At 42.5% G+C, this 12,422-nt stretch overlaps 1 protein-coding gene across 1 annotated transcript in view; it reads right to left on the minus strand.

Moving 5' to 3' along the window:
- The window catches only part of SLC7A5 (solute carrier family 7 member 5), a 60,128-nt gene that overhangs the window by 44,916 nt on the left and 2,790 nt on the right, over positions 1-12,422 (minus strand). The window lies entirely within an intron of this gene.

The following is a 12,422-nucleotide window of genomic DNA, read 5'->3' on the forward strand; positions in this document are numbered from 1 at the left end:
CTGCCAGGGAGGGACCCCCAGGGAGGCAGGGGTGACTTTGGGCAGGTCCCTTTATCAGTGAAATCTTCAATCCTAAGCCGTGTGAACCTCCTGGACCCAGGCCTCAATCATTTCACTGAATGTGTCAGGACAGCTCCTGCAACCAGGAGAAACTGATGATTGTGGGGGGAAGGGGTCCCTGCCAGCTCCACTTCTACCACTCTACAGTCTCCCTAGCCTCAGTTTTCCCATCTGTAAGTTAAGAGGGGGGGTGGGTGGGGAGGGGCCAGAGGGCAGCACAGGTCGCACTCGCCAGCCCTGGACCCTGCAGATTCTGCAGCATGAGAACCTCCAGTCTCTGAGCCTGGGTGAACCAAGGCACTGCCGCTGGCCCTTCCGGCCATTCCACGCCCTGCCCCGCAGAGCTCCTGGGCCTACATCCATCCCCACGCAGCCTAGGGCCACAGGCTGGACCTGGTACCTGCGTGGGCATCAGCACTTGATTGCTTGAGCTGTTGTCTGTTGGAGTCGCCCCTGAGGTCCCTCCCCCTGCTATGCACCACGAAGGTGAACCTGAGCCAGTGGACAGGGCTCCTGAGCCTGCTGGAGGTGGAGGAGAGGCCGCAACACCTGCTCAGCGTCAAGTACACAGAAAGAAATAAATATTCCACAGATGAATATCCCCCTTCCAGGCAAAAGGTAAAACTTCCAAGAGGTAAAATTAAGAAACTGGAATGGCATGGGGGAAACACCTCAGGGAGGAAATCATTTTTATTCCATAAATTGCAGTTTAGAAAAACCACAGTAAGTGCTACAGGGAGAACCACTATCTTCTTCATGTAAATTTCTGACGTGCCACTGGTGGGGCTGTTGTACTTTTAACAAGTTCTGAATTGAGTAGTGACTCACACCAAAATCAAAACCAGGCAAGGACAGCCTCAGGCAATAGGGAAACATCAGTGTTTAATAGTAACAGAATCAGAAATACCAGATTTTGTAACTGCTGTGGAAGAAATGTGTTTGGTACATTGGGTTCAGGAACCCAACAACAGCTTTACTAGTATTGAAAGAACTTGATAGCGTTGAAGATATTTCTGTTTTAAAAAAAAATCCAACAAATGCTATGCATAGGACCACATTTTACAAAGCATCTTGGTCACAGGGTTAAGTGGAAAATGCTGACATTCAAGAATAGATCTATCCAAAAAGTAAAATGTTACTTTTTCTCATCATGTTCTTACTAATAGGAAGCCCAGTGGTCCCTCTCCAGTACTTCTTTAAAGGAAAGGAGTGGTGGACAGAGCATTGGATCTGGAAATCAAAAGACTCAGCGCTACATCTGAGTCCCAGAACCATCACTCTTAACTATGTGTCCCTAGGCAAGTTACCTCTTATCCTTGGGTCTCAGTTTCCTTATCACACAGTTCTTATTAATGACCATTCTAATACCTGAACTAAATGTTTTCATAAACATTTTTAAAGAGTGGAATTTGTTAACTATATTAACTCAGATCCTACTTTCTAAAGGATGCCTTTCCTACCCATCCCCCTCTCTCAATCCCTTGCTAGAGACTTCTCTGAAAACTTCCATGCACATGATGTGTGTATATATATATATATATATATATGTGTGTATATATGTCTTATTAGAAGATTTATTTGTGTGTTGTCTCCCCTGGGCAGGGACTGTGTTTTTGCCTTTATTTTTATCCCCAGCACTTAGCACAGTATCTGGCACAGAGTAAGCCCTTAATAGATACTTTTTGGACAGTGAGTCTGACTGACTCAATAACATGTGCAAGGGGTCACAAGATTTAGGGCCAGAAGGGACCTTAGGAAACATGCTGCTACTAGAAGAATGAGAGGCAGAAATCACTAAACCTTAACATGGTTTCATCAAGCATAATGTACTGTCATGACTCACTAATCTCATTTCCTTTTTGACCATATTAGTAGATCAGTAGTAGAACACAGGAATGTTGTAAGACACAGCTTAGCTAGCAGCCAGTAAAGTCTTTTTTCCACATAGGCTGGACCAGAGGTGTCAGATATGCAGCTCACAAATCACATTTGGCCCACAATCCTCTCAAGTATGGCCAAATCAGATTCAAATGTAACTGGGGAATATTTAACAAAGGAAACAAAAATATAATAAAACATAAATGCTCCAAAAATGTAAATCATATTCATATAAAACCAAGTCAACATGCATCCCACATGGAATCTTCTATATAAATGAGTGGCTTTCCAATTTCTATTTGAGTTTGATACCTCTGGGCTAGATAGTAGGGCAGTTAAAACTGATTTGGGTCTGGATAGATGACCAGAAACAGAGTAGCTGCAATCAACAAGGAACTGGCCATAACACTGCCATCAATGACTTTAAATCACAGCAAAGATGGCATTCACAGATAGCAAGGATACTGGAGGGTTAACTAAGACACACGGACAGAATGCAGAAATTCAACCTGATTTAACAAGCACCAATGGGCTTGACATACTGGGGACACAAAAACCAAAAAAGATAATTCCTGACATCAAAGAACTTCCCTCTCCAGAAGGATCTTGGCACTTAGGACGAAAATGTTCTCTACCTCCAGAGAGAGAACTGATGGAGTCTGAGTGCAGACTGAAGTATAATTTTTTTCACTTTCTTTATTTCTATGTTTTTGCAACACGGAAAAACATATGGAAATGTTTTACATGATTTCACAGGTATAACTGATATCCCATTTCTTGCCTTCTCAATGGGGAGGAGAGGGGCAGGAGGATGGGAGAGAACTCAAAAATTTTAAAAAAGAATGTTAGAAATAAATAATGAAATTTATTAAAAATAATTAAGGGAGGAAAAAATGCATTGTTGTTAAAGAAAAAACAAACAAGAAACAGAAGGATCCTGGAAGATTAAAAATGCCAAATATAACAGTAATAACTCTATTTGAGTTTGCATATCAATAACAACATATGATTCAGGAGACAGGTCTAGACAACAGTTCCTCTGTAAATGATCTGAAGGACTCCAGCTCAGTTTGCCCACAAATGGCAAAGAAAGCACTGTGCCCAACATATGGGAAATACTGGTCCCACTGGACTATACTCTTAACAGACTAGTCTGCAGTACTGAGTTCAGTTCTGGGCACCACACTTCAGAGGAACACTGAAAAACTCTAGGGTGTCCAAGATGGTGAAAAAGCCAATGACCATGCTCAAGGGGTGTTTGTAGAACCTGAGGCCTGGAGAAGATGAGATTTAGAAGGATGGATCTTGATGTTTGGGAAGTCATGTGTCTGACCTGTTCTATTTGGCCCCAAAGGGCAGAACTAGGAGGAGGGGGAAACTTCCAGAGAGCAAAACTGTCCCCAAATAGCCTAAGCTGCCTTGGGGTTGGTTCCTAGTAGGAGGCAGTTACCTAGAAACAAATGGAGCCACATACTGCCCATATATCTTAGTGAAAACAGGTGCCACATAGTCCAGCTTTCCCTGTCTCAATAGCACCAAAATGGTACACTGTGGGGAGTTCCATAGTTCTTGGCACCTGAAGACTCATCAGAGGCATGCGAAGAAAGTTGGAGGTGAATGGTACAGATCATAGAGGTTAAAGTGGAGGCACAAAGACATCCAAACATGAAACCAGACAAATGGCTTCCTTATGCACCCAGTAGGTGTAAGGTTGTGGTTAAATCAAACCGTGGTCAAGGAATTCTATGAGGAACTCAATTAAAGAAACCCATATAGGTTTACATGTACTGGATTAGTTTTAGGAGTGATTCTGCATTCAAAGTTAAATATCTTCCCTCCTTGGTGGCTAAATGGGTCAGAGTTTTAAGCTACCACTAACATACTTTTGTAGCCAGTATCCTTAAAACCACAGCCAACAAGATGCCAATATGATGGTAACAAATCCTGTACACAGAATGTTAACAATGTGTTACTGAACTGGGCCTGGATTTCTCACATCAATGCCCTGACCTATACTCTCTGCCATAATTGTTACCTTGTAGGATGGGAGCCATTCTCACTGTCCACCTTGGACTACGTGCTTATGTGAAATGCTCCCAATCAATTCAGGTTCAAATCCTATTATTTTTGCTTGACTTACCTGAAAGCAGGGAATGATGTTCACGTGCTGACTGATGGAGGCTGATTTCAGTTCTAATTATTCCCACTCTACCACACTCAGACACTATTCATACCCCACCACAGGGTTCCCATAATGCCCCAAACCACCAGAGGCAAAAGCCTGTAAATCCATGCCACAAAGTAACCAGGTCCAACTGTGTTTTCTTCACTAATCTTTTGGGGTTGGAATGTTTCCACAGGATTTTTTAAACTGCAAAGGATCTTAGGCATCACTTCTCATATGAATCACCTTGTTATATAGAACCTCATGTTCCCTGGGCTTCAGCTACCCTTGGCGGATATGAAAGCCTTTGGTCATCAACATCAGTTACCATCCAAAGATTTCAGGTCCACAAAAGATTATGTGAATGGCCCACCCGACCAGTAGCCTGCTGTGTGCTAAGAATTTAGGAATACAGAATTCAGCCTCTCTACTCGAAAAACAATGCAACAGAGATGAGGACTATGTGAACACTGCCCCCAGTGTTTGCTTTTAAAAACAAATAGCTTTGTAAAAATACCAGAGATTTGTAAATATTAAAGCTATTCAAAAAACCAAATGTTCTTTTTGGCAGATGGAAAAAGTCTTTTCTACTCTTTGAAAGGTGATGTTACTTAAGAGTGCTTAGGGTAGGCACCTCCAAATCTCTTAGGCAGCAAATATTCATTCCTATGTAATTCTCCTCAAACCAGCCTTCAAAGACCAAAGCAAAAATCCTAACTTTGAAATTTTCTATCCTCTTACCCTCCAGATTTAATATCCTATGGGGTATTGGATACATGCTAAAAATGAATGTGTGAGTTAATCAAGAATTGGAACTGTTTTCAAAGGTGAGACACTGGGTGCAGAGACAATGAAAACTCCCTTATCCCCTGGCCCAAGTACCCAGCAGGGGGGAGTTAAAAAAAAAAAAGGGGGAAAAGCAAACAAACAAAAGGCCTGGATTTGAGGGTGAGGACTCAAGATTTGAGCCTGAGGAAGAAATTCACTACTTTGGGACCAGTTACTCAAAGGGTTGGACTAGATCATTTTTAAGTTCCTTCCACCTCTAAACTTCCTTGGAAACATTCTCATCAGGGAGCGCCTAAAGGACAGGAGCAGGGACAGCCACCTACAAGCACAGGCTTCAAGGCCTGAGAAGCAGATGGTTAGGGCACTGATCTCTCTCCTTTTGATGAGCCCTACTTTAGAGGGGGGATGTGAACCCCTGATAATTAGCTTAGTCCTCTCCACCCTAAACATAATGGGAAGGAGAGAGGGACTACGTTCATATAGATGGTGCCTAACTTTAAGTACAAGCTCCAAATTGTAAACCTGGCCAAAAGTCAGTATGTATCAAGCCTGGTAAGCCTCTGGATCTCTTTACTAAAGAGACAAGCTCTGGTCAGGAGACATCTTGAGGCCCAGGTGCAGTCTTATAGGGCTACAATCACACTGATGTGGAACCTCCAACAGGAGAGGCTGCCTCTTACACCACCTGGCAGTCTGTATACAAGCTAATTATAATAGGATTAAATCAGGTTCATCACTTCACAGCTTTTCCCTCCAATGGGTGGACTTTTCTCACAGCAGAAACAACACCAAGAGGTAGCTCTTCCCTCCAATCAAACCCACAGGGCATTTGGTGTGCACTGATATTCCAAAAAGTATGTCTGTGGGGGAATACCCTATCTATGGGAAAGTGCAATTCCATGGTTTTTTAGCAAATTGAGCCCTAGGTAAAAATACCATGATATTGTCAGCCCCTGTAAAAGAGCCCATGGGAAAACCACTATCTCAAATAGTTGGCAACACCATGTGACGTCTAGAGAGGCACTGTAGGACGGACTGGCTAGAGGGCTGGCCTCAGAGTCATGGAATCCTCAAGTCCTGTCTCTGAAACATCCTAACCATGAGACCCTGGGTAAAGGCTCCTGCTTTCCAGGCCTGGTTTTTTTTTTATTAGTAAAAGGGTGGAGTTGGACAAGATGAGCATGAAATGCCTAGTGATGCCCAGAATGGCTTGTGCTGTACTCCCAAGGTGAAATGAGAAAAAGAAAGGAGGGGATCAAGGACACACTATATCCAGTTCAATAGACAGCTACAGAAAAAGTTAACCTTGGTACCTCAGCCCACTAATCTAAAGTTTTACTTTCTGCCAGTTATTTTTTGGGTACATATTTATTCTTACTAATGGCTCTCCTGATAAGAAGTCTGCCTTTTTGTAGAATTCAAGTCAACTGAACAGAGACATTCATTAAACTGTGGTTAACCTACACAGTTCTTATAAGGAAGAATTGCAGGCATCCCCTTACCAACTTCCATACAACACTCTCACCCCACAGAACAATTCTCCTGACATTCTGATCACTAATTGGCACTGCCAGGCCTTTGGGAAAAAGGTTTTTAATTAACAGAAGAAGGGACATTGCAGGAGTTAGAGTTAGCAGGATGGATTGGTCTGAAATGCTGCAATGGGTCCTTTATCTCAGCCTAGCAATAAGGTTTTCAAAGAGCTTTAGAAACATTATTTTATCTGACCAGCACAAAGCCAAGCCAATGTAATTTTTCAAGAGAGCAGTAAAAGAAAGCTGTCCATTGGTGGGACATGCCCAGAATGCCAGAAGGAGGTGCAAAAATCCAACAGAAACAAGCCTGTTAAGGCCATAAAATAGCTTTCAAAAAGATGCCAATCTGGCACATAAAACAGAAGGCAAAGGCTCTGTGAGTTGGGAATGCCTGGCATTTGTGAAACCATCAAACGGTATTGAAAGCTTTGGGTTAGGATTAGGCCCAGGAATGGCAGGGATTCGTTTTCCTTTCTCAAATGTAATTCATGTGGAGATCCTAGGTCCTTTCAGGCCTCACATGTGATGTACAGTGAATGGGCAATGCCCCAGGGGCTTCAGCTCAACTGTAAGTTGCAACACTTCAGAAAAGAAAGGAGGGGGAAGGAATGAAGGAAGGAAAGAAGGGACTGATAGAAAGCAAAGAAAGAGTAACAACAGGATAATGCAAGATCAGAAACGGCAATTCTAATGTTTTTAAAGTCAGCAAAGTGCTTTACAGACATCATTTCATTATCACAACAGCCCTATCAAGGAAATATTATCATTATTCCCAATTTAAAAAAAAAAACAAAATGGTTTTCTAGACCTATAATTCCATATAAAGAACTCTCACGGAAGAAAGTCCCTCTACTAATGCGGACTGGCACCCCGCCCCAAGACAGCCACACCGGAGGCCCTGTCAGAGATAAGGTTGGAGCAGCACCCGGACTGGTTCCAGTTCTGCCTACGATGGTCTTGCATGGAACACTGAAGGGATAGGTGCTTATGGTTAGTAAGTTCATAACCTGAGGTTATCATGCAGGTATTCTGCATTCCACTAGCCTCCCACACATTATGATATATTCTATATAGCTTGTAAAGCATATAATCCAAGGAGATTGGACAGAGCAGGCCCATCTGCATCAAAATATAGAGAGCAGGCCCCTTTGTGGTTGCAAGGAACCTACTGGGAACAAAGCAGACACCTCCAGACTGGGCAAGAACCATACAAATCATGGCTCATGGATGTGACAGAATGTAACACCAAGAATTCGAAGAAGCTCAAGAACATGTCAGCCCAAGTTCTTCCTTCCTCCTCCTGCACCTCATCCATATGCCAATCTGTCTGCCTAAGGACTTCTGGACTGATCTTCAATGTCACTCGCCTTCTTTTCAGTGTGGCTCGTCACTAGTTGTATCGTGCGCACAGAGGCTCGCTGAACAAAGAGATGAATGCCTGCCTGGGCTGTGTCTCACAAGCCTCTGGTGGTATCCAAGGCTCTCCATGATGGGGCCCCACCTCCCTCTGCTAGCCTTATCTGCCACAGCTCCTCTCGCTAACCCAGTCTACAGGTGATATGCCAGAATAAGAGCTTGCTTGATGGACAGGGCACTGGAGTGAAAAAGACCTGAGTTCAAATTCTGACCCTGAACAGTCACTCCACATTCCTGGGAATCAATTCTTTCATCTAATAAGCCTCTAAGGTCCCTTTCAGTTCAAAAATCTCTGCTCCTCTTCTCTAGTTTCCCTACATTCACATACCCTGGCTTACTCTTTAAAATGCTTTTGTCTAATTTACCTCTCCTTGGAGGTCCAATTTAAATGCCACCTTTCTTCTATCCTCCCATCCACTCTATCTCAGGGCTACCAAATACATCATTTAACTCTCATTACACTGGCGTACCCTATCAGCCCAAATGGACGAACACAAAGGACTTGATTCTGGTCTTTCTTACTACTACTTCAAGTTTAGCTTTGACGTGGAATGCTTCTGTTGTCCTTTAATTACAATCAGGAATGGTTTTCTTAGAATTTTTTAAAAGAACAATCTGTTTTCTGTTAAGCATGTCCTGCTGGTACTTTCTCTAGGACCCATCAAAGCAATTTCAGTAAACATGCTTCCTGACTCTCAAGCAGAAACATGGTGCGTTACAGATTACAAAAACAAACAAACATGAGGCATGATTTTATCAAACATGGCCAAACGTGTTGATTTGTTTTGCTTGACTGTACTTATCTGTTACGGGGATTGGTTCTATTGGGGGTGGGGGGGTGAGATAGAGAGGAATTGCTGGAAAGTGACAGTAAAACATTTATAATTTTTTCTTTAAATGCCAAGTCTCAATTCTAAGGAATTTGCCAGACTCCAGGTCTTGGCCTAGATGAGGACTTCTGTACCAGGAGCAAGTCCTACATAGACAAGGGCAGAATTAGGAATGGGGATCTACTATGTGCCCATTTACTGACTTGCTGGATCACCTCTTTCTAGTTTCTCTTTGGCAATAACACAACAAAGTGACATCTGTAAAACATACGTAAAACTTTCTGGGGTCTCTTTAAGACAGACAGCCCTGCAAATCATTATGGGACAGGCAGAAATCAAAATTAAATGTTACTTGGCGGGAAGATAAAAATTTGAATAAATAAAACCTAAGTCCTCCAGGAAATCCCTAGAAGAAATAAAATTTTGCAAGTTCTAATAAAGACAAATTCTTTTGGAAGGGTTCCTCTTCCTTCAAACATTAAATATTCTTAAATACTAATTAAATGCCATATTTGTACCCAAATGCAATTTCTTGATGGGTCTTTTCTAAAATTTCCGATAACTTACACTTGCTATCAGTCAGGGTTTTGATTTTTTTAAGGTGATGCCTACATCTTAAATTTTCCATGAAAAAAATCAAATCAATCTCACATGCTGCTAGATTGAGTGCAGTGAAGAAGGGACTGAATGTGTCCCGTTGCTCAACATTAATAGACCATTTTCAGGCAGCTTGGGCAATTCAAAATTTCATTTTTTATTGTCGAACCCCCCCCCCCCCATTTGTTCTTCTCTAGTTTTATCCTTGTGCCTGCCTCCAGTTCCTGAGGAGTTTGTGTAGGTTACTTCAGAGCTCCTGGGATATACCTTTCTTTATGCAAAACACTTTTCTGCATTCTTTTAGCAAACTGGTAATGAAAGCATCAAAGGGTGGTGACAGGTGGGAGCCTTACTCTCACAAAACTAACCTTTGAGAAGTTGTGTTTCACAAGTACTGATATCAAAACATGAATTCACAGTTCTGTAGGCTTATATTTTTAAAGGCTAAAGGGTAAGGGTAAGACAGACTTAAATCAGAGGACAGATACTAATGGGAATAAATCAGAAATACTTGGTTGTGTTGTGACACAGAGATAACTCACAGAGTTATCTAGCAGCTAGGCAGAGTAATGGATAGAATGCTGGACCTGAATTCAAATCTAGCCTCGGATACTAACCATCTATATGATCCTGTGCAAATCACTAAGTATGCTCATGGGTGAAATGGGGACAGTAACGGTACCATCTCCAAGGGTTATTGTGAGGATCCCAGGAGATAATTTGTAAAGCACTTTACAAATCTTAAAGTGATATATCAATGCTAGCTATTATCTTTTTTAGGTCTTCATACAGGCTTTTTCAGCCTTAAAAAGAATTGGAAAATTTTAAAACAAACAAAACAACCACCATAATTACACCACCAAAAACCTCCAGTGGTCCCCTACTGACTTTAGAATAAAATATCCCCTCTGCATTGTGGCACTATAACGCTGTCCATGCATGGGGCTTTAACTTATCACCTGCACTTTGACCTAGCTTAAAGTAGCTTCGTGTATAGTCTGGCTCTCCCTACCAGTGATCTAGGGGTCAGGGCTACCTACATCTGTCTGCTGAAATCCTCTTCCTTCAGGGTCTGGCTCAGGAAGCATCCCCTTCAATCAGCTCCCCCATTAACCCCCAACTTCAAGCTCTTTCCTCACATGTCCCTCTGCTTTGACTTCTTAATATATCACAGCTACCTAGTACACAGTGTACCTTGACACACACACACACACACCCACACACACCCCCACCCCACACCCACACACAGACACACACACACACACACACATAGACAGACAGACACACAGACAGACAGACACACACACACACACACACACGCGCGCACGCGCTACATAAATTGTACATTACTTAAGGGTGTAGGCTCTGGGATTTTCCATCTTTGTACTTCCAGAGCTTTAAAGGAAATCAAAAGCACTGGATTGTCAGGGGGTGCACAACCAAAACAGGCAATCCTAAATGGATGGCTTTTTATTTTTACTAAATGATCATGCCCCAACACTGGACATGAAACTGCTACCACTGTTAACTGAGAGTTAACACTGCAGCTGAAGAGCCCTGGATTTGACAAAGAACCTAGGTTCAAGTCTCAACTTTGTCCCATGTGACCTGAAGCAGGTCACTTACCTGTGAGACACTGGACAAATCATTTATATAGGGACTTACGTAGAGATTTGCCAGGTGACACAGCGGGTAGAACACCGAACTTGGACTCAGAGACCCAAGTTTAAATCTGCTCTCCAACACTTACTAGTTGTGTGACCCTGGAGAAGTCACTTAACTGCTTTCTGCCTCAGTTTCCTCATCTGTAAAAAGAGGGTAATGATAGTACCTATCATCCAGGGATGCTCTGAGGATAAAATGAGATTTGTAAAGTGCTATATAACTGGTTACTATAATTGTTACAATCTCCTTTGGATCTCAGTTTCCTCATCTATAAAATGAGAGGATTAGACTAAATGACCTCTAAGGTCCTATGACCAAATAAAATATATGTATCACATAGTATTCATACATAATAAGGTGCCTGGCTATGAAGCAATCTATATGGCCTCCAAAGAAAGAAAATTCTTGAAAAAGAAGTCCATTCTGCCTGGGTTTTCCTTCTCCCTTCTAGCGAAGGGAAAATGATGCGCCATGTTCAGCACTGGATTAGTTTCCTGCTTTCCCTGGTTCCTCCCAAGAAAATACTACATCTTTGTCTTAGTTTAATTTAGAATAATTTCTAAGACTCAGCCGAGACAACAAAATCATCAACAAACACATGGATGTTTTTTATCCTTAAGTTCCAAGTTATCAATTCTAGAGAAGCTAGTTTAGAGACCTCTGCTTCCCTAAAGGCAGAAAGATGAATAAACAAAATACTGTCATTGCAGCTCCTCTTCTAGGTACAGTAAGCACCTTCTCCTCCACACCCACCTCACCTACCTTTAAAATGGAACAAAAAATTCGGCAGTTGAAAAGCTCTCCAGAAAAACCAGTTTCCCTCTCTTCAGGAAAAAAAAAAATCACCAATATCATACATCGCATAGTAAAAAGCCCACCAAGAAAAAGGGAGAGGAGCCCTGTAGCAGCCTTTGGCAAGGTAAAGGAAAACCAGGTTTATATCCTTTCTCTTCAAGATAAGAAGCAAATGAAGTAAATGGCTTGAGAGGAAGGGAATGAAGAATGAAATTTCCTGCCAGGGCAAAGAGGGAAGAATAAATGTCTGTAGGCTTCGGGAAGCAGCAGTATCCCACACACATTATAAGGGGACTAGAACAGGGTTAAGGATTAAAGGGAAAGGGCCAGTTCATGACCATGGATCATGCCTCGGCGTGGAGGAAAACCCAGGCTGGGCTAAGGGAATTCTTTCCACTCCACTTACTTCTGTGGCTGCCCCTGGACAAGCAGGAGCTATTTTGCTTGTCTTTGTTTCCCCAGCCAGGCCCTGGCCCCTTCTGAGAGTTTAATTAAGTAAATGGTTGTAGACTGACTGCTCCATCCACCCATCAGAGCCTTCAGTCACACAGAACCACACGTCTGAGGGGCAGTGTCCAAAGGGGGTCTAACCAAGGACTGGGACCATATGTGAAGTGGGAATCCTGCACATGGGCATTTCATGGCAACGGGTATCCATGGGATATCCTGGGATAACAAATAAAGTGCCTACTT

This window comes from Notamacropus eugenii, chromosome 1, assembly GCF_028372415.1.
Source record: "Notamacropus eugenii isolate mMacEug1 chromosome 1, mMacEug1.pri_v2, whole genome shotgun sequence".
NCBI lineage: Eukaryota > Metazoa > Chordata > Mammalia > Diprotodontia > Macropodidae > Notamacropus > Notamacropus eugenii.